Genomic DNA, 24713 nt, shown 5'->3' with positions numbered 1-24713 from the left:
TTTTATAAAAAGTGTCCTGTGTTAATTTGTGCCCATTTTAGTATGATGTTACATCATGACACACAGTTTTGGTTATCAAGATAGAGCAACAGCCTAGCGTTAGAGCTAACATATATAGTAATATTAAGGTTCATTAGCTATCTATAATTATTAATACAATTTATTATTTCCTGACAGGTTCACTATAGTAAACCTATTTTTTGTATCCTGAAATAAAATATGGGTTAAGATAAATATGAGAGCTAAAATCAACTAAACTTTGGCTGCTTGGCAATCATGAGCATTATCTTACAGAGAAAATTCATTCCATGAGGTTAGACCAGTAAGATTGAAAGAAATTTTTGTCCCTTCAAGGGGACAACCTCAAGGTCAGTCTTAGAAATAAAAAAAATAAATAAACAAAATTCCAGTACCTACACTCAGACTCATAATGAAATATGAGTTACTATAAAACTATAGCAAGCACTCCTTCCAAATAATCCTGAGTAGGTTAAAACATATTCAGAATTGGGCCTCCCCGGTGGCGCAGCAGTTGAGTGCTGGGTTGCGAAGCTGCCTGCAGCCTCTGCAGCGCCAGTGCATTCCCCGGCCAATGGCGAGGGTCCCACATGGCCCACAGACCTCTCCTGCTGCCCGCTGCTCCCCTCAGCAGTGTACTTCGGTCTTTCTGGCTGCTCTGCAACCCGCTCTGGCTCTGGTGAATTCTCTTACCCTCCTGCACTTCTGACTGTACCCAGTGCTTGTATAAATAAATAAATAAACCTCTAAAAAATAAATAAATCTAAAAAAAAAAATTCAATGAGTATCCAAGGTGCTTTATAAACCAAAGCAGACACACCTGAGTAACAAAAGCAATAAACCCTATTCCTCCTCTTTGAATGTGTCCCACCTCTAATTGATCTCTTCCTTCTTTCATAGGCTGTCACTATATATTAACAGTGGCCTTATGAATAGTCTACTTACAAGTTGTGACAGTTGCAAAGTAATGGCAATTTCTAACAGAAACTAGCTACTCATTAATTATGGGATAACAGACAGAGAACTCTAAGGTATACAATTTTTTTTAAAGATTTTATTTATATAAGAATCAGGGTACAGGCCAGATGCGTTGGAGGGTGAGAGGATTCACCAGAGACAGAGTGGGGAACAGAACAGGCAGACTGACGAAATACACTGCTGAGGAGAGCAGCAGGCAAGACAGGAGAGGTCTCCTCACCATGTGGGTTGCTCCAAGGCTGGCGGGGATGGAACCGGCACTGCAGAGGCTGCGGACAGCTTCACAGCACTGAGCTCAACTGGCTGCGCCACCAGGGAGGCCCAATATACAACTTTTTATAACGTAAGTTTTAAGTTAGCTTGCAAAAAAAAGTTTAGTACTCCTGATATACTCTTCTGTTCACTTAATTATAAGAGGCTTTAGGTTTTATTGAGGAAACATGCTATCACTTGATTTTTTAAACATACATACAGACACAAAATGAAACTACTTAATTAGTTTCCTTTCTTAAGGCTAAACTTTCAATTTTGCATGGAGTAACTAGTATTCCTTACAATTAAAAGAATTTTCCAATTATAGCCTCTATTAAAGCCTTGATTTTCACAAAACCTATCCCTCTAAAAGCACATAATTAAAGCTTATAATCACTTTTCCTTTGACATTTGGCTTTGTTTAATCTAACAGGGGCATCTGACCTTTTCATCTGCTAGAATTTAACATGAAGGTCAGCTATCAGTCCAAAATATTTTGTTCGTAGAAAACAATCATGCTTCTACAGTACTTAACATTACTTTGCATTTAACTAACTAAATAAAATTAAATGGCAAATTCAAAACACTAGTTGCAGGACTCATTTCCCAAATACTGACAAATAAACGCATCTACACTTTTCCATTTTAGGATGAAATAATTAAATAGGAACTACTCTGTATAAATAAATTTAAATAAACTAGTGGCTTTATTATCCAATATATATAGCATATTTTTCATTCAATATAGCCAATATATTTTTCATTCAATATATACAATATATTTACATGAGCTTGAAGTAGGTTATAATATAATATGGATGGTTCTAACTAAAGAAAATGTTAAAGTTTAGGCAGAGAAAAAAAGAAGAAGATTTGTACAGACTGATAATAAATCACAAATTGCTACATCACAGCTTTAGCTATTTTGCTTAATGTTTACGATGACCAGGATTGATTTGAGACTGGTAGTCAACTCATCCTATAAGAATTACAATAAAGGGGGCCTCCCCTGGTGACGCAGGCGGTTGAGCGCTGCACTGTGAAGCTGTCTGCAGCCACTGCAGCGGCAGTTCGATCCCGGCCAGCCAGCGAGAGTCCCACCTGGCGCGGCAGACCTCTCCTGTCACCCGCTGCTCCCCTCAGCAGTGTATTTCATCAGTCTGCCTGTTCTGTTCCCCACTATGTCTCTGGTGGATCCTCTCACCCTCCCATGCATCTGGACTGTACCTCGGTTCTTGTATAAATAAATAAATAAATCTTTAAAAACAAAAAAGAACTCAACTTCATAAAAAAAAAAAAATTACAAAAAAGGGCCTCCCCGGTGGTGCAGCGGGTTGAGCGCCATGCTGTGAGGCTGCCAGCAGCCTCAGCAGTGCGGGTTCAATCCTAGCCAGTAAGAATCCCAAATGGTGTGGCAGAACTCTCCTGTCGAGCCCGCTTCTCCCCTCAGCAGTGAATTTCTGTCATCTGCCTGTTCTGTTTCCTGCTCTGTCTCTGGTGAATCCTCTCACCCTCCCATGCCTCTGGCCTGTACCCCAGCTCTTGCATATATATATAAAAAAAGGAATGACAAAAAAACTCATATGAGTAACACTTCAAATGAACATAAAATTATAATCCATTACTTGCTATGATTACACTTGCAATTGTACACTTGCAGTTGTTTTCTCAACTTAGATTCAACGTTATAATCAGATGTACTTTTCTCAAAGGATTTTAGTGAAAATAAAACTTGAAGTAGAGGTATATAGCTCTTAAAAGTCCTATATAAAACTTGCAGGTTTCACTATACCCCAAAATGTTGTCCTGTGGTCAGGTCCAATCAGTAAGTCCTTGTTCTCTGATTCCACAAAGTATTTGAACAGTGTTTGATACTTGTCCATAAAACTGTGAATTTATCAGCAATAATCATCTCAATCAGCTCAATCAACTTTAGGAAGTACATGCTTGCTAGAGACCAGTCACTTTTGTGTTTGAAAGTTAATTATTCATGAGGGTTTAATCTTACCAAGAGAACAACAGAAGTTCTTTTTCTTTATCGAGATGAGTAAACTATAAAGTAAACGTAGACAATGAATTTCAGAAGCTCTGCAAAGATAATTATTTGCTACTCAACAAAAGACCACACACCATTTCTGAAAAACCTTCTGGAGGCCTAGAATTTAAAACCATACAGGCTTCCTAATGCAAGTTAATTTACCTTCCTGCCATATGAATCCACATATTAAACAGAAAATCAATTTGCCCATTTTATGAGATACTTCTCACTATAAGGATTGTAAGCATATTAATAAAATGTCTGCAAAGGTATTTTCTTTGTGGTTTATCTGCATTCTCTAATTTTAGCTCTTCAAAATACAGAGGGAGTTCTTAATTACAGAAGGAGGAACATAAAATTATAATCCATTACTTGCTATGATTACACTTGCAATGATCACAGACTTCTGGTGAAATATTTTCTAACTATACTATTATCATATAATGTTCACTATCAATATTAATTTCCTATAAAATTATTTTTTTCATTCCTGACATGGTTGTCTGAAGAAATAGTTCATCCTGAACACTGCAAAATTCCAGTCATGTGACTCCTACTACAATTCTCTTACTGGAAAAAACTGAATTAGTGAATTTAAGAAAAAAAGACAACCCCAGGTCATAGTCCTACCTCTATCATTTCCCAGTCACATGATCTTAGAAAAGACTATCCTTAAGCAACTGCTAGAAATAATAACTACCATCACTACTTTACCTGCTTTTCATGGGGACTAAATTCAATGTTGCCTATAAAACATGGCAATTGTGCATTACTACATGCATCCTTATATAAACTACTTGGCTTCAGTTTAAGTTCCAGAGCACTAGAGTTTATCATTATTGGAATTAAAGCAATAATAGTTAATATTAGCAGTGTATTATGACATCCCTGAAAAATCCTAAGTGTTTCTCATACATTATTTTATCTGACTGCCACGATTCAGGAGATAAAGTCTAATATTATTTCCAGTTTACATATGAGTAAGGGAGCTTCAATAATTTGTCCAGAAAGAGTTAGAATTTAAAAATAAGACTATGATACCAAAAGCCTACACTTGGATCAAATTTGCCATAAAAAGACTAATGAAGAAAAAAACAGTACAGTTAGGTTTAACAGTACACAGTTAAATTTGACAGTAAAAACACAAAGAACATAAGAAAAGTACATAAACATATATATCATGGAATATTACTCAGCATTCAAAAAAGATAAACACATGCAATTTGCAGCAAGATGGATGGCGCTGGAAGGGATCATGCTCAGCGAAATAAGCCAGAAAGAAAAAGAAAAATACCAGATGGTCTCACTCATAGCAGGAATCTAGAGAACTTAAATAAGGGACCAGGAAAATGAATAACTATAAGAAAGTGAAAATCAAAATCAACAAAAAACTATGAACCAGAGACAGTTTTTGGGGAGTGGGGGGCGGGAGTGGAGGGATTGGGGTCAGAATGGGGGGGTTGCAAATGTATGGGGAATATAAAAATAAAATTTATTATTTAAAAAAAAAAAGGTAATCACTAACTTTTCACTGCCCCCTCCCAAGTTAAGTGAAAGTTTCTCAGTTTAGGGCTCAGCTCTCACTATAGGAACCCAGCTGTTGGGGCTTAAAAAAAAAAAAGTGCTCTTATTAATAAATAATAATAACTAATATTTGGAACTTTGTGCTATAACTAGTATTTTGTTATTACTTAAATTTATTATCTCATTGAATCCTTATAATCTTTATACATAAGAATTATAGTAACTCCACTTTATACATGGGGAAAATTGGGCTTGAACATCAAACACTAAATGTGTGGTAGGATTCAAATTCAATCCATCTGACTTCAAAGTAATGTTCTTAATATATACTCTTAACACTTGGTAGGGATAATTAAAAAAAAAAAGAAAAGTAGATAAATAGGACATTATTAAAACTTTTTTTTTAAGATTTTATTTTATTTATACAAGAGCCGGGGTACAGGCCAGATGCGCAGGAGGGTGAGAGGATTCACCAGAGACAGAGTGGAGAACAGAACAGGCAGACTGATGAAATACACTGCTGAGGGGAGCAGCAGGCGAGATAGGAGAGGTCTGCTCACCATGTGGGTTGCTCTGAGGGTGGCGGGGATTGAACCGGCACTGCAGAGGCTATGGACAGCTTCACAGCGCTCCGCTAAACTGCCTGCACCACCAGGGAGGCCCGGACATTACCAAAATTTAAAGCTTTTATGCTTCAAAAGACGCCATTAAGAAAGTAGAAAAATAATACCAAAAAATAGGAGAAAAGTTTAGCAATTCACATATCTAATAAGGGACTTGTATCTAGAATATTTAAGGAACTCTAAAAATACAGTAATAGGGGGCCTCCCCGGTGGCGCAGCGGTTGAGCGCTGGAGCGCTGGGTTGCAAAGCTGCCCGCAGCCTCTGCAGCGCCGGTTCGATCCCCGGCTGCTCCCGCATGGCACGCAGACCTCTCCTGCCGCCCGCTGCTCCCTTCAGCAGTGTACTTCGGTCCTTCTGCCTGCTCTGCTCCCTGCTCTGTCTCTGGTGAATTCTCTCACCCTCCCGTGCTTCTGACTGTACCCAGTGCTTATATAAATAAATAAATAAATAAATCTTAAAAAAAAAAAAAATACAGTAATAGGGCCTCCCTAGTGGTGCATAGGGTAAAGACGCAACCTATGAAGCTGTCTGCAGCCACTGTAGCACAAGTTCGATTTCCCGCCAGGGAGATACCCACATGGTGTAGCAGACCTTTCCTGACTTGCCCACTGCTCCCCTCAGCAGTATATTTCAGTCAATCCACCTGTTCTGTTCCCCACAGTGTCTCTGGTGAATCCTCGCATCCCCCACACCTCTGGCCTGTTCCCCAGTTCTTGTATGCATAAATAAATAAATCTTTTTTTTAAAAGTCAATAATAAAAGACAAATAACCCAATTTAGAAATGGGCAAAGATCTGAACAGATATTTTCCTAAAGAAGAAGATAAGCAGGTCTCCCCAGTGGCGCAGCGGTTGAGCAGTGGGTTGCAAAGCTGCCCGCAGCCTCTGCAGTGCAAGTTCGATCCCCGGCTGCTCCCCGGCCACCGGAGGAGGGTCCCACATGGCGTGCGGACCTCTCCTGCCGCCCGCTGCTCCCCTCAGCAGTGTACTTTGGTCCTTCTGCCCGCTCTGCTCCCTGCTCTGGCTCTAGTGAATTCTTTCACCCTCCTGTGCTTCTGACTGTACCCAATGCTTGTATAAATAAATAAATAAATCTTTTTTTTTTTTTAAAGAAGAAGAAGATAAGCAAATGTCCCAGGTCTCTTGAAAAGATTGTTTCAACATCATAAGCCATTAGGGAAATGCAAATCAAACAATGAGATACCACTTCACACCCACTAGGACAGCTAAAATTAAAAAGACAGGTAATGGTGTTAACAAAGATGCACAGAAATTGGAAACTTCATACCCTTCTGGTGGGAATGTAAAATGATTCAGACACTTTGGAAAACAGTCTAAGTTCCTCAAAATATTAAAAATGAAGTTACCATATGACCCAATGATTCTGCTCCTTGGTATATGCCCAGCAGAAATGAAAATGTATGTTCATGCACAAATGTTCATAACAGCATTTTTTAAAAATAGGCAAAAAGTAGAAACAATCCAATATCAACTACTGAATGGTTAAGTGTATATGCCTACAAATGGAATATTATTCAAAGATAAAAAACGAATGATGCACTGATAAATGCTACAGCATGGATGAGTTCTGAAAACTTTGTTATGTGAAAAAAGTCAATCACAAAAGTTCACATGTTTTCATTTATATGAAAGGCCCAGAATAGGAAACTTTATAGAAATAAAATAAAATTAGTTGCCTAGGGCAGGTGAGGAGGAAAGAATGGGGAATGTCTGCTTGTCCGTGTCATTTCTTTTTTGCAATGATGAAAGCATTCTAAAACTGATGGTAATGGTAGTTACACATCTCTGTGGAAATATTAAACACCATTGAATTATATGCTTTAAATGGATGAATTGTTTGGTATTTGAATTATATATCAATAAAGGTGTCATTAACACAAACAATGACAAAAATGAACTATCAGTATTAACATTAAAGCTTTTCCAAGTGTTTGATTTTTCACTCCTAGAACTGGTGAAATGCTTATTTTATTATAAAGACTTTGACACTCATAGCCCTTTCAAGTATGTTAGTCCCTGGGTTCCAACTGCAAGACATTAATATCCTATGCAAGCCCATGAGAAGACCTAAGAATTAGTGACATGCTACATGAGCTATGTAAATTGTTTATTTCCTGTGTCTCAGAAGCAACACTTAATTGTCACAACTACTATGCATACAGAAAAGGTGCAATAGCAAGAAGTATTGCAAAGAAACTGGCTAGTGTGGCATGGAAAGGCCACTTGTAACAGTTATACCTAATTTAGTCACATGACTTGGATCTCAGGGATTCAGATCACTGAGAAACAAGCAATACAACCAAAAATCCCACCCATCTTGAAAGATAAACAGAGAAGGAGCAAAGTATTTTGATTTATTGTCCATGCCATTGTACTTTAGAAAAGCAGCCTCAGAATATTGTTCCAAGGTTTTAGTTTGATTGTTATTCTATCTGGGTATGAAGTCACTAATAAAAACCACAATAATGATTATAGCTGAAACAAGTGGCTAAAAAGAAAAGATATTAACTGCCCTATAAAGATGATGCATCTTGTATGAGTTCACTTTAGGAGCTTTTTACTCACTGAGAAAGAAAAGTGATACATTGCTCTCTAATTTCTGCTTTTTATTTCCTTTGGCAATATGAAATATATTTGAAACCAAAAAAATAAGGAAGCGGCGAAACGAATTGCTGTTCAGATTTTACGGTAGAAATGCCATTGGCTGGCATTTGTAAAGCTTATAGTGAGAAACTTGTGTGACTATCATAACTTCAGCACTATTACTGTTATATTAGATACTGCATGAGAGAGAGCAGAGCAAAGCAACAGCTGCCAGCATGCCCAGTGGTAGCTGAGAGCAAAAGAAGGAAAACAAGTTCTACCTCTTCTCTCTAAAGTAGGAACAAAACATACTTCACATGAGTGATAGAAGGATATCTCTCACATGATATATTGATTTAACTTTGCTGGTATTTGTTTTATAATTATCCCATTTATTTGGTATTCCCTCCCTTTTTCTCTAACTTTAAATCCCTCATTGAAGCTCTTTGTTCACTGAGTCTGTTCAGACACCATCATTAGGACCCAAAGTAAACACTCTCTAATAATCTTCCATCCCTGGGCAATGAAATACCCACATCCTTTCCAAGCCATGGTTGTCATTTTAGAATTAACTCAACATCTGGAATCACAGCTTCTTGATATTTTCTGCTGAATTTTTTTTCACAGTGTGGAGATTACTCTGCGTGCTTGCTTGAAAGCAGAAATCCTCCAAGCAGCTCAAGGACCTTCTTGGTATGAACTGATTCTGGCAAAGCACAGGCCAGATTCTCATGTTCAAAATCTAAATGACTTAATAATCCATCCTTATACAAACACAAAGTTATCATTACCTATTAAATCCTCTCTGACACCAGCTTACCAGTTACTATCCAGAAGAACCTTTCCCCAAAGCTGAAAAAATATAATAACGTAGTGTAGTCCCAACCAACAGCTTGAGGATAAAAATGTTTTAAGATGAAGATAATTAAGATCTAATACTCTAAGAGTAACACTAAAACATGCTGCATTAGGAAGGCAAGGCTGATGATTCTTTTTAATTCAGTCATAATAATGCTGGTCTCGAGGGTTCAGCTTGGAATCATCTGAACAGATAAATGATCAGTCAAAATACAGAATTTTGCTTATTTGTCTTAACCGCTTCACTCTAATTGTTTTATGCTGTCTGCCTGCTATACTGTTATGTTTTTGTTACTCATGATTATTTCTCAGAAGGGTCCAAAAGGCAGCATGGCATGGAATCCAGATTCTCAGCTGCAGATGATTTCCCACCCTCAAACTATATAGGAAATTGGGGTTTTGGTGGCATTTTAACCCTTCTTTCTCTTCCATTATTACTTTGGTAATACTTTGGTAATAGTTCCTGTATTACTTTGCTCTACAGAAAACAAATTATAGCATTAAAAGGTATAGTTCCTTTAATTTTCCCCCTTCTGGCGAAGAGGAACTGAACTGTATGCAGACATGCCTAAGTCAGGATTTGTTTCAGAATCTGTTGCTGAGGTTGTGGAGCACTATTTTTTATTTTCTTGAGGCCTTGACATTACTGGAAGAGACAGTGAAGGCAAAATTCCTAAGAGGTAAAGGAGGAGACTGATGTTGGCTAACCCTTACTCATCCATACTATGACTCCCAGGAAGAAAAAGAGATGACAGAAGCAGGGAATGGAGACAGCAATTAATTTAAGATTTACGAAGGAAGTAAGGCTACTGAAGTCTCATTTTAAATTCCCTTCATTTAATCTTTGTCCTTTTTTTTTTTTATTGTCACTAACATTCAGATCCATGACATCCGAAGTTGCTTTGCCCTATCAACTTCAAAACACACAATAATGAATAACTGAATCACTAACTCACCCTAATAAGCAATTGAAAATGGCCACCTCTACAATTAGGTCATAAAAGAAGATATAAAACAAATCACGATTTAGAGAAAAAATTTTATAGGTATTTCACACTTATTATGATCTCAAAATGTCATCATCTCATTTCCATGTGCATTTTTGGAAAATGAACTTTAAAGGAAATATCAAGCCAGATTCTCTTCCTTTTGAACTCTGCAGGAACACCAACTGGATGCAACCATTGATAATAAGGTGGCTCTTAATTTTTGAAAGAATTCTCTTATTCATATCACTTGGCATGGCATTTTTTGCTTTTGTTCGTGGATAACACTGAAGAAAAATTAATAACTTACTTGAAATTAAAACCTGATTTCTATTTCCAAGACACCTGAAATGCACTGAAAGTTTCTGCAAATTATGTATGTGTGAGCCTTCCTGAAACCTAGGTTTATTTTCCACTGTGTGCTCCATTCTCTCCTATACTTCTTACATCTGAGCCATTACCAGAATTTGCCTATTTACCTGTCTCCCAATCCTGTTTCTAAGCACATGAGACCATCAGCAACTTGAGGGCAAACACCTTACAGGTATTTTTGTTGTTTTGTCATTCAATTATTTTTTAATTTTTAAATTAATGTCCCATTATATTTGGTTTGCTAGCTTACTTTCCTATATGACTAACTTCTTGAGGACAATGTCAGTATAATTATACCTTTATATCTCCATTTTCTTATTCAGCACCTAGGACAACATAAAAAGTGCACAAATTAATGTGCTAACTGATTACCTAAATATGCTGTTTATAGTCCATGAGAGGACACTAATATAATTGCAAGTGGATGTTGCTCAGTCCTGACTCCTGTTCAAATGTATTACACACCCAAAAAAGGTCAAAACATTTTCCATGTCTCATGTAAGTGCAGAGCAAATGTGAGGATGTCTATACTTGTTTAGAGACCTTCCTTCAATAACTTTTCTGCCCCTTTTCTGAGTCATAACTTAAAGCCGATAATCCTATACTTTTCAGCCAAGATTACTTAATTCTGCTCAATAAAATTTTCATCTCCCTTCATTACCAAAATATTATACCTAATGTCTGGTCTTTATTCTATTAATTCTTAGTGGAGATGTGTCAAAATTTTACACGTAGAAAATCATTCTTCAGTCTACCCAAGGACAAACACTCCCTTTAAATTTGACCTTCCTTGATATTACCATGTCAGGTAACAACATCTTCTGCATTGCCTCCACAGTATTCATGTACCATTTCAGATGAGGTACACATAGCTTTTAAAAGTTTCATAAATTAGTGCAATTCTTCACATGAATTATACTTTACAGTTTCAAATTGTTTCTATGTCATGTTGAGTTCCTGAAGACTATTACCAGTACACGTTGAAGTATATTCCAGGCCAAAAAGATATATTTGAATCCTAACTTCTAGTACCTCAGAATGTGACCTTTGTGAAAAAAGTCTTTACCTAAATGATCAAGCTAAAATGAGTTCATTAGAAGGAGCCTAAGCCAGTATCACTGTTGTCCTTCAAATAAAAGGAAATTTGGACACAAAGAGAGGTACACAGAGAGAATGCCATGTAAAAAATGAAGGCAGAGGTCAGGGTAAGACCTCTTCAAGTCAAAGAGAAGCCAAGAATGCCAATAATCCACTAGAAGCTAGGGGACAGGCATGCAAAGATTGTCCCTCACTGCCTCAGAAGAAGCTAAACCTCCTGACACTTTGATCTTAGACATCTGGCCTTCAGAATATTGTGACAATAAATTTCTGTGGTTTAAGCTACCCAGTTTTGGAACTTTGTTACAACAGCCCTAGCAAACTAACACGCTGGTGCCAAGCAATAGGGGAATTCATGTTAGAACAAGGCATATGAGCAAAGGTGATGCTCTGAGTATGTAAGACAAGTTTAAGTGTTGGAGATGAAAGCCAATGGCAAAGTAAAGGTTGCAGCTATGTAATTAGGCAGAGAAAGTTGTAGGAGATCATTATAGAGATCATTCTTTATAATCCTAAGAAAGTACATGGTCTAATGCACATAACAGGTAGGCTAAATTCAGAGAGCAAAGGTACTTTCCTACAACATGGAGGCAAAAATGAAAAAAATATTAATTATAATATTCATGTTGTTGATAGTGTTTACCACTTATTAAAGAGCTATTCTATGTCTGATGTATTTGCTGTTACTTAATGCATGGAAAATACTTACAGAGTATGATCGTTAATTTTATGTATCAACTTAAAAGATATTTCGGAAAAGATTTACATGTGAACTGATGAGCTTTGGGTAAAGCAGCCTGCTCTCCATAATATAGGTGGTACTCATTCAATCAACTGAAGGTTTAAATAGAAGAAAAAGGCTGACATCCCAAATAAGAGAGAATTCTTCAGTATATACTATAGAAAGATAGATCTGATAGAGATATATCTCCTATTGGCTCTGATTATCTGGAGAACCCTGAATAATACACATATGAAATATTCAATGATTGTTATATATTATAATAATGCTGAGCCATGTTGTGTTTAACTCATTGTACTGATGAACATAATATCATCATCAGTGGTTAAGTAAATGCACAAGATCCCTGTTAAGAAGTTACAAAGTGAGGATTCCAACCAGGTCTGCCTGATTTCAAAGTGCATGCTTCTTCTACTATAAATATCTACCTAAGCACTGACAAATGAGGAAAAAGACAAAGTATAATGTGAGATCATTTTGTAAGAGAGCACAATGAGTAAAATGAGGGACTTGAGAGAAGGTTAAAAGCACAAAGGTCAAAAAAACCTAGTTCAGTGGTTTTCAAACAATGGGTTCCAATATCTAGGGTTCCCCAAAGACAGTTCACAGAGTTCACACACTTTTTATTTGAAATGTCAATATTTGAAGTATGTTTTACTATTTTAAAAATAGTAATAAAAATAACACACATCTTCAAATGTATCACATGACAGTTTTAGCACACTGGATTCATCTAAAATTATCCTGGTGACCACCAGCCTAACTCATTTACTGCCCCTTATGTAGGTGTGCTTCCCCTGACTTCTCTTTGCACATATTTAAACATATTACAATCTGTCACTGATTATTTCCACATTGCCTAAGTGAGCATGTCACTACAGCACATATGGGCCAAGCTCAGTTACAATCCATCAGATCTCTGGCATACTGGCTCACACAAAGTTTCATCCCAGTATAACAGAAAGTCGCACAAGTCCAAGAGGTTGATAATAAACTGCATACAATATTATCATGGTTTTACAGTATTTTACTACGCTTACTTAAACATTACAGTGACAGTGATTATAATATTCACCTTCAAATTAATAATAGCCTTTTCTAAAAGAAATGCTCCTTTAATATAAAGGGTGTTTTAGAAATGAAGAATATTATATACTTATCTGCTCAATGACCCATCACTTTCTTTTTCAGTATCAAAGTTTTCTTCCAAGCCTTCTTCACATTCAAACATATTCTTCTGAATCACTCTGAGATATTGTCAGGCATGAATAGGGTAACAATATTTATACTCTACAGTGTAAATACAGTGGCAAGCTACATTCATAATACCTCCATCCATAGGACAGACTGTATAATTTCAAGGCATGGTAAAGTGCTGAGTTAGGACAACTACTACTTTAATTACAATGTTTGCTATCCCAGACGAACGTCAGACTAAGTTTCAACTGTTTCCTTTAAAATTAGATCACAGAATAATCTTTCTAAAAAATTTCAAGGAAGAAACTAAATTTAAGTTAAAAGTCAATCTTTTGGAGGACAACCAATACAAATAATTCAGCTGAGGGCACAGGAATATATGCTTTCTATGTGTTAAGTTCTCAGAGTCCACTTTATTCCTGGCTGACAAGTTTCTTTTGACATCAATTATAAGAGGCATAGCAATTTCAGAAACAAAACACTGAAAAACCCAAGACTACAGGACCAAGAAAATAGAGTATAAATGTTACATAATCATTTCAGCCCTCATCTTGGGGCAGGAGACTAAGACCATCTATTTATAGAAGAGCTATTGTCTTTCATTGTCACTTTTATTTGTATATACTGCAGTTACATGGAAGATTTCTTTTGCAAATTGGAATTGAATGATAAAAGTATTGTTTTAAAAATTTGTGAAAATCTCTGCAATAGTAAAATCTAAGACTTATGTTCAAAGTGTCAAATATCAAGTTGACGAACCATCTGCCTGAGGACTCTGCCTCTTCCTTCAGCCTCAAGAAAGTAAACATAGAGAAACAGGTAACACAGTGATGAACAACTAGAGATGGTGATCGGTGATCACAGTGCAGGATATCAAAGCAGGGGAGCGGTAGTGAGAAGACTAGTGAAGTGACTGAACCTGGAACACAATTGAGTGAAGTTGAAAAGGTAAGAAGAGTAGATATAAAATCTCAACTGAAAGACTGACTTAGTAGATTTGAGAAAGTAGAATATCAGGAAGCTGTATCTGGAAAAATAAAAAAATGAATGGGGATGGCTAGTACCTAGGCGGAACACACAGGAGTGAGAATAACAGTTTGAGTCAAGTTTCATGCAACTGAGCCGTTTCTATGTGACCGTGCTTGGTTACTGTTAAGCTTTTGGCTGACCATGTCTTTCTCTCTTACACTAGACATTTAGAATTTTAAAGGCCTCATTAACCTAAGACAATGCCCTTCTTCCCCTCCCTAAACTCCCCTCATCATCCTTCCACACCTCAAATCAAGTGGCTTGCCACATGGACCTACGCAAAGGAGCAACGAGAGGGTGGGAGTCTGGCAATTCCAGGAAGAATTGAGTCTAGTTCTTTAATGGTACTGCTTACAATGCTTGTAACAAAAATAATATATTTTAGAGATAGTAAAATTAAGAAAACCTATATGTGAAATTATTTAATTCACCAATTCCATTCTAGGTTTTTGGGTACTATTATGTACTGATTAAAAGTAGAGTTCTGACTTTAGACCAATCTAAGTTCATATACTGATTTCAAAGGAATTAACTGAGTGACCTGTATAAATCTCATTTCTTTCTAAATTATATGTTTTCTTATCTATAAAACCTATCTAAATTGTTGGAAGATTTCACTGTGAGTATATGTTTCATTCCTGATACATGAAAAGTGCTTAGTAAATGTTAGGAGGTAGTGGGAGGAAAAACTGCAAATTTCAAAGAACTATGTTAGAGGAAATTTCAAATTCAGTGACAAGTTGAACTGTATCTGTTTCTATTGTTAATTTACTGAACTTTTAAAATTCTTTCTTAAGCCCTAAGGTTGAAAAAGGAGTAGCCCACATTATATGATTATGTGGTAGAATCCTCTTCTTTGCCCTCAAATCTGTAGTTTTCCAATATTTTATTAAGCACGAGTTGTGCCATTTAAATCCATTTTCTTAAGATTGACCTAATGGTTCTCAGATTTTAGTAGGCAAATGGAATCACCTGGAATGTTGTGGGGGAGGGTAGAGATTGTGTTACCCTCTTCAAGAGATTCTTTTTCAGAAGGTATGGACTTGAATCTAGAAATATACACATGCATACATATAATACATATATATATATAAACATACATACATATATATGTACACACACACATTTACCTCAATGTTGTTTTAAACCAAGTGGTTGGTATACCACAATTTGAGAACAAGCTTTAGAAATAATGTTAATTAAAAGTGAGAGCGCCTAATTTTCAAAGCATATTTACCTAAAAAAAAATTCTTTATCCTGTTCTTAGCTAGATTTCCTTTTCAACAGAGCAAATTTTGATCATATTTTCACTAAGCATCAGCTTTAGAGGCTCATTGTTTAAAAAAAAACAAAAACAAAATATATGTCAACTAACCCCATAACCTGATTCTACTTTTATTCATTTATTTTTTTAAATATTGGCTATGAGATTTCTTTAAAAAAAAAAAAGATTTATTTATTTATTTATACAAGCACTGGGATACAAACCAGAGGCATGGGAGGGTGAGAGAATTCACCAGAGACAGAGCAGGGAGCAGAACAGGCAGAAGGACCTAAATACACTGCTAAGGGGAGCAGCCAGTGAGACAGGAGAGGTCTGCCGTGCCATGTGGGACTCTCCCTGGCTGGCCGGGAATTGAACAGGCACTGCAGAGGCTGCGGATAGCTTCACAATGCTGCGCTCAACCCGCTGCTCCACCAGGAAGGTCTGACTCTACTTTTACTCTGCTGTTCATTACCCCATCAAGTGGGGCCATGAATTACAACTCTTGGAAGACAAGAGTTGTGGTGAAGCAGCAAAAAGAACTGAATCAGCAAAAGTTTTTTTGAGTTAAAAAGACTGCTAAGTTACCAAGCTAACAACTCAATCTAAAGACTTTTTGGGATTGAATCCAATAAATATAACCAAATGTAACAATCTAATGTTCACATTTCATAGGAAGTATTTTTAAAGGTTTTTTATATCAGTTACTTTTACTTTAATGTTTATAATAATTATCTTTCTGGCTAATAAAATTTCATTGCATAGAAACTTAGCTCTGATATTTAGATGGTTATGCCTGAGCTTAATTTCATCAGTTTTATAAACTCAGTACAATGAATAAAATTTTGGCTGTCAATGCACTTAAATATTTTATACTCTGAATTAATTGATCTGTATACTTAATGTCTAACTATATTAATAATGTTGGTCCAAGTTGGCTCCATAATCAAATTAATCAATGGGAGATTCATTTGCTTTGTGCATATTGGTTTGCACTGCATATATATAAAGTACATATTGACTTTTATGGATAGAAGAGAGTCATCCTAATAGCAGCTGCCAGAACCTCAAGGATTCTGCCTACAAAGCTTAATTTTCACATATTGGTATGACTGATATCAGATTAAATTCTTAGGTCTCTTTTTAAAGCGCTTAGTCTTCAAGAGGCATTTGAGGTTGGGGGTGAAGTTAGGCAGAAGGTGGCTGTGTTTTAACAGTCCCAAAGTGTTGGTGTAAAACTAATATAGCATTTTTTCAAGGATAATGAAAATTTTAACACCCAAAAAATGGTATTTTATGATAGCAGATGTCATTTATTTAGCCACTGAAGACTTGAATTCCCAGATTTCCATACCTCCTTGTTTATTATCACAGAAAACAGACGTGTATTTGTCACCTGATATAAGAAAAAAAAAAAAAAAAACAACACTGCTTTCAGGAGTGACATTATAGTGGGTTAGGGGCACTTCAGACTCAGTTGTTGCATTTGGTGGGAAAGGTAGTAGGAAAGTTCTAAGTAGAACTTAAATAAACAATTCTGTCCCTAGAATACGGCTTCTTCCTCCTGACGCACTCTCAGGTGACTGCATCAATAAGGTGAAATAAGTGGGCACTTTAAATCCTTCCCAAGTTGCCACCCTGGACTTTGCTGAACAGTGTGAAGGAAGTATTTATAATTCTGACTATCACCTCAGACATCTTAATATCTCTTACTTAAGAGTAAGCTCTAAATGAGTTCAGCATATTTTCAAATAATCGTATTACCTGGCCTTGAGTCATACACACCATTTTCTTTTTTATTTTAAAGCAAAGCAGAGGCCTCAACCCCCACTCCACGCCTTCTTCTCCAATTCAAACTCCTCTCAGCAAGCTTCACAACTACTCTGTTACCAAAGTCAGCAAATGTAGACATTCTCCTTGATTCTTTTCTTCTCTCACCTCCTACATCTAATCAATTACCAAGGCCCCTGATTTCACATCCCTAATGTCTTTCCAATCCATCTTTCTCTCAATCATTATTTCAGTTCATTATTTCTTTTGCAAAATTGCAACAGTTTCTGAACTAGTCATGTCAACTCCCCACTGAAATCCATGATTTTTTCACTTCCAATAGGATAAATTCTTTGAAGCTCACAACCCCCTTAGCATCAGGCTCTGGCTAGAATGTCAGATCCATCTTCCTCAAATCTCTGTCCATATCTTATGCTGCTAGTCACAGGGCACTTCTCTGAATTCCCAGCAGATGTTCACTCTTACTGCCAGTTCTACTCACAATCTACTGGTTCCTAACTTGTGCCCACCCTCTTTGCCTGGAAAAATCTCCTTTAGGACTGCTAATGGATTCCTCCAGTAAGCCTTCCTTGATCAGCCTTATAGACTGTTCGTATAAACCCTTGAGATTTTGGATTTCAGGGAACTTCTTTGATGAAGGCAATACCAAATCATTTTTGTCCACCTTGTTATTTTTAGTGACTCACATGGAATACATTTACTCACATGAGTAAATGAATGAGAGCATCCTTCAAGCTGCCCTGTATCATGACCTATAGAGGAAATACTCTCTGACACAGTTCCTTAAAGCAACCTACAGAATTCTCTGATGATATCAGAGTAAAGTCCAGTTTCGGGGCTAAGAATCCTAACAGTAAGAACTTGCCAGAAATATTCAAACCATTTCTTTATCCTACAAGCAAGGAAATCAGCAGAGGCTTTTCCACAAAGACTAAGGCCTGACTCTAAAGGAACACAAGAAAACCTGGTAGAATAATCGTTCTAAGTATTAAAAGTCTATCCACAGTTCTACCTGCCTTGACCCTTTCATATCAGAATGCTCTTGCATTACAGGATTATTGAAGGTCATTTTTCTACTATATTTGTGTGTCTATAGGTTCACACACCATGGAGTCATTATCATCAAAAGAAATATTTATTATACTGCTAAATGCGGGAGATCTGAAATGGCCTGCATACTATACTAAACAAGTCATAGAAGGCCCAAACTTCTAGGGCTTCACAATTTGAAACAGCCATTAATGTCAAAATATAGGAATAAGCAAATGGAGCTGCAGAGAGAACAGCAAACTTGATGAGCCTTACAAATTGGATACAGCTGTGAAAACTAGATCTTTTAGAGCTCTATGCTAATATATTCATTCTCAACATCAAGCAATCGAATTGAATCTTAAGAGGTTTCTTGCTAAAAGAAGCCTAAGCTTTCTTCCAACACAAAGTAAAATAATAAAGCCATTTTATAGCCTTATATAATATGAATTTTACATTGAAACAACCATATGGCACATTCTTAGGAGCTAGAAAAGAAGCACATGAAATTGTCATATTTGGTTCCATAATAATTCATGTAACACTCTTGTAAATTTAACCTTCAATCAAGATCCTCAAACAACTAAACCCTTATCATAATCTGTTTCCCCTCTTGACCTCATTACATCACATGGGAATTTTCTCCAGTGAAGCAGACCCTACACAGATGTGTCAGAAATCAGTGGAATCAAAATTGACAAAATTGCTGCTGACTCACAGGTGTTTTTAAATATTTAACAAACAACATATAGCTGCATGCTAAATGGTTAACACCCTTCCCTGATGGTTTTGTAATCCCATACTTACACTGTAGCTCTATCACACTGAAACTCCAGGTTCCAATGAAATGACACTAACACTAAAAATACATTTATGGCAGTGCTCATTTAAGGTTTTTAAACAAGTTTCAACATTATACACTGAATAATGTGACACTAAGTACTACTTCTTCCTGCAAAACATAAATGGAAACCATGAGTTGGCTAACAGTTGGCTCTGAGGCTCTGAGGTTATTTTGATTATTGTATCAAACATAAAATATTGATAAAACAGTTAGGAAAAATACATTTACTTCTCTATTTAGCAAGGAATAATAAAGCTATACCATATTATAAGTACATAAGAATATTCCTTGAGGGCCTCCTCTGGTGGTGCAGTAGTTGAGCCTGGGCTGCGAAGCTGGCCGCAGCCTCTGCAGCGCCAGTTCGATCCCCAACCACCGGCGAGGGTCCCACATGGTGCACAGACCTCTCCTGCCGTGCCTGCTGCACCCCCAAGCAATGTATTTCATCAAGTCTGCCTATTCTGTTCCCCGCTCTGGCTCTGGTAAATTCACCCTCCCGTGCTTCTTACTATACCCAGTGCTTGTATAAATAAATAAATCTTTAAAAAAAAAAAAAAAAGACTATTCCTTGAGAGTCAAGGAAGCAGTAAATTTAACTAGCATATAGAAAACATTGGAATATATTTTAAAAGCAAGGAGGAATTTCAAACCTTGCAAAATTAAAAACCAATGAAATATTTTACATATATACTATGTAAAATACACATAGCTATAATTTTAGTAAGATGATGCAGAGAATGTACCTTTTAAACAGAGTTTAACCAATGAAAATTGACACAAGAATAATACATATCTCAAGGTAAAAACCCAACTATCATTTTTTTTTAAAGCCAGCAAAAGGCAAATGAATAGATAGGGGTTTACTGTGGGGAGTCATCATTTGTCAGTGTTCAGGTCTTGTCTAAAAGACAAACCTAATATATTGATCAGGATAGGGCTATGAGTATGAGTAACTAGCCTCCCTTGGCAACATTTCTATGAACACCCCCAACAGTGTGCAAAAACAGTTATGACTGCCATAATTTTAGATTTCCTCGTGCCTTGCAAACATTTAAGCGAAATGTTAAAGTCACTGTAATGGATGTTTTTACAACAGACCACAATGTATGTAACCAAATAAGTGTGGTTCTCTTCATAATAACCATCTTTATGGGGTTTAGTTTTTTTTTTTTTTAGGATATATTACTGTAATAAAGCTTCCCTTGCTTCAAGTACTTATGTTTTTCTTCAGTAGGAAATTCCTTTCAAGTGTGCAATACATTTTGGAATAATGATGTCTACACTTAAGTACCAATTGGCTGTTAACAAAGCAAATTATGCTGAAGTCTTTATACTTACAGGGTAGATATGATTTTGAAACATAGTCAAAAGTCATTTAGACGCACATGTGACCAGTCTGGGTAATTTGTTTTTTAATCAAAGCAAGCTATAATGAGAAAATGGCTATAAAGTCATGAAGCTACTCTATATATCTGAGAAATAATTTCTGTACTGCTTTTAAAGATAATTCCATAATGAGATCCAAAAATATTATGATCAAAGGTAGAATATTTACAATAAGAGTTTGGTTTTCTATGATGGCTATTTTTAACTGTCACATCCATTCTGAGGTATAAATTCTGGTGTACTTCTTCAAAAACATCTCAATGTTTGTGTTTAATAATTATAAAAATGTCTTAAATTATCTTATTAGCCTGACTTACAATATACAATTCTTTGCTGATTTCCCACCTTTTATCTTAACATTACTCTTTGCTCTTACTTGAGACTTATCTCTGAATATATGTGGGACCCCTATATCCAGTCCTATAGCATTGTATACTTGTATTCTGTGTAGCTCATACAATTTTTCAAGTATAGCTGTAGACTTCTGGTTAAATACCATGCCCAAATACAAACCATGTCATCAGACATATGGTTTGATATACATTCTAAAAACTGGACAGAATAATGAAAATTTAGGGCATGAGAAGAAACTGAGTAATTGCCATATAGATTATTTAAAAAGTAAACTTGGAAAATTTCTTAAAAACAAGCATAATCGGGCCTCTCCTGGTGGCGCAGCGGTTGAGTCCTGGGCTGGCCGCAGCCTCTGCAGCGCCAGCAGCCTCTGCAGCGCCAGTTCGATTCCCGGCCTCCGGCGAGGGTCCCACATGGCACGCAGACCTCTCCCGCCACACCCACTGCTCCCCTCAGCAGTGTACTTCGGTCCTTCTGCCTGTTCTATTCCCCACACTGGCTCTGGTAAATTCTCTCACCAGAGATAATATATATCGTGTTAAAGTTTTAAAACATCTTCCTAATGCATAAAAGTTTTAAGTTAATGTACTTGTCTTCCATGATATAAAAGTTTATTCTTTGCAGTGAAAAGTCTCTTTTAGATTATGTTTGTAAATATATGTGCATATTTATACATTTTTACATAAGCAATTTGACAGTTCAGATGTCTTTCAAACTCTACACTTGATGTGAAACCCAAGCAAAATTAAGAAAGCATTTAAGTTGTCACAATCTAAATTATCTTCTGTTGCTAAGAGCAATTATACTTCTCTTCATTAGAAAATATCTTTAAGTAGCTCCCTGGTAGCACAAGGGGTTAAGACACAACCTATGACACTACAGCAGCCACTGAAACATGAGTTTGATCCCCAGCCAGGGAGAAGACCCACATGGCGCAGCAGACCTCTCCTGACTTGCCCGCTGCTCCCCTCAGCAGTGTATATAAGTCAGTCTGCCTGTTCTGTTCCCCACTCTGTCTTTGGTGAATCTTCTCACCCTCCACACCTCTGGCCTGTATCCCAGTTCTTATATGCATAAATAAATAAATCTTGAAAAAAAAAAAGAAAATATCTTTAAAATTAGCAATACATTTTTTGAACAATACCTAAACTCAAGTAACACTTGACTATTTTTTTTAAATATTTATTTTTATTTATTTATACAAGCACTGGGTATAGTCACAAGCGCGGGAGGGTGAGAGAATTCACCAGAGCCAGAGCGGGGAGCAGAGCAGGCAGACTGAAGTACACTGCTGAGGGGAGCAGCGGGCGATAGGAGAGGTCTGCACGCCTGTGGGACCCCCCTCCTAGCAGCCAGGGATTGAACCAGCGCTGCAGAGGCTGCAGGCAGCTTCGCAACCCAGCGCTCAACCACTGCGCCACTGGGGAGGCTCGCTAGCACTTGACTATTAACAAAACAAATTATACTGAAAAATCTTCATAATTTTAAGGTAGTTTTGATTTTTTGATATAGTTAAAAGTCATTTAGAAACAAGTCCAAGTGACTTGAAAGAGACAATGAAAACGATACTTAAAATACAATCCAGACAACTTTACTCCTTTATGAAACTGAAGGGATCATATTCAGAATGTTAAATTCTAAGGTACTTAACAGCATATGACATAAGTATATGAATTTTTTCTGTATATATGATAAAGTCATATAAGTTAATACCTAAACTGAACTTTCATACGATCCTATTTTAAAGACTTTAAAGGTCAAAATTTAAAGGCCAGATCCCACAAACGCAGAGAGGCTAAGGAACTTGCCTTGGGTCACACAGCTACTACGTAGCAGGTCCAGGATTTGAATCAAAACACTCTGGATCTAAAGCCTAACACCCCTGGCCATTAAACATTACTATCTAGCCTACTGCAGAAATTGTGGAAAGTACTTTTTCTCTCAGAATTACAACCCAGAAGGAAGATTCCAATAAATGGTACTTTAAGTAGCTGCGAGTTCCTATAAATACTAGGAGCTTAAGGTTTTTTTTTTTTTAATACACCTATTCTTAGAGTATCTTATTATGAAATAGGTTGGAGAACAGGAATAAGTATGCTCTTAACAAACAACCTGAAAGCATTATTTTAAACTATACTAAAATTTATAAGGTGATCTGCTTTAAAAAGAAAGTATTGTGATAGATCAGTAATGACCTAATTTAAATAAACAATAAGCCACCTAAAATTAGTACTTAGATTTACTTAGATATATTTGGTACTTAAAGTAGGTATGGACTATTTAGTCTTCTGAAAATTGCATTTGAAATGATTAAGTTCCCCACAGCACTCTGCTAAGATTGACAATTTATGTCAATTCACATTTCCTAAATAGCAGGAAAATAGTTCAACAGATAATTTTTATAGATGGAGTAACAAAAGGTGCTTTAGACATCAACAAAAAGGTGATTCCAAAGAGCAAAGTCTTGCATCCACAGGGAGGAGCTCTCCTACAATAGACAATGGCCTCTCCTTAGCACCTGAGGTCCAGGTTTACGAAACATGAATAAAACACAGATGTGAAACTAAGTACCCCTTTACACACATACAGAATATTTATAATATATTTGGCTTTTCTGATACCTGAGTATGCTGATTCATTGGATAATTATGAGTCAAGTAATATCCCATGAGAGAGCTGCACCTATTCATTCATTCACGTAAGTTTAACAAGAAGTAGATATAGTATCCAAAGAACACTTCAAATATGAAATGCTACATTTAATTACACTTTGCCTAATACTGAATTTAGACTCTAATTTTAAAATCTCATTAGATTTAGTTTGCAAGCTTTTGTCTCATCACTTGCAAAGTAGGATAAAAGCACAATTATTAAATGTCAATTGGATATAACCTCAGTATCTATTCCTATGGTTTCACATTTCCATGATAATTTTGAGGCCTGTCTTTAAATTTTAAACTGGTAGAAATGGATTTCTATTTTAAAAAGAGATGTTTTAAAGGATTTGTTTTCATTTGTACGAAGGAAGATTAATAGGGGCCTCCCTCGTGGCGCAAGGGGTTAAGACACAACCTATGACGCTAACAGCAGCCACTGCAGCAAGAGTTCGATGCCCGGCCAGGGAGCAACCCACATGCCGCAGCAGACCTCTCCTGTCTCTCCCGCTGCTCCCCTCAGCAATGTATTTCAGTCAATCTGCTTGTTCTGTTCCCCACTCTGTCTATGGTGAATCCTCTCACCCCCAGCATCTTGGCCTGTATCCCATTCTTGTATGCATAAATAAATAAATCTTTTTAAAAAAGATTAATAGAAGTTTGAAATGTACTCCTTAGATTTAATCAGCAGCATAACAATAAAAACTTTATTTAAACACAAATTACCCACTTTACCACTCTCCATAAAAAGCTCAACATTCAGTCAACAAATGTTTCCTGAGCACCTACTACATGCAGGTCTGGCACTTGCTCTCTGTGTGCCCAGAAGACATCTGAGGTTCAGTGGCATGAAGGGGAGATGAACAAACAGTATGAAACTGTTTTCATTAACAAGTTTATAACTCATACATTTCTTAGAAAAATCCAAGAAAACTGCACAGCAACAATTTGAGTCTTGAGAGTATGACTTTCAATTACAAGTAGACTTAGTTCTCTATTCAAACAATTGGCTTCCCATTTTTTTTAATCTTCTCTCTCTCTTTCCTACAAAAATTCACCTTCTCTTCCTTAA

General features: G+C 36.6%; 1 protein-coding gene across 1 annotated transcript in view; it reads right to left on the bottom strand.

Annotated features, from left to right (window-relative positions):
* Window positions 1-24713, bottom strand: part of CFTR (CF transmembrane conductance regulator) — a gene marked incomplete at its 5' end in the record, with an annotated part of 159942 nt that overhangs the window by 135044 nt on the left and 185 nt on the right. The gene's annotated exons all lie outside the window — the stretch shown is intronic.

This window comes from Talpa europaea (assembly GCF_964194135.1).
Source record: "Talpa europaea genome assembly, chromosome: 3".
Classification (NCBI taxonomy): domain Eukaryota; kingdom Metazoa; phylum Chordata; class Mammalia; order Eulipotyphla; family Talpidae; genus Talpa; species Talpa europaea.
This window is presented reverse-complemented; position numbering and strand designations above follow the sequence as displayed.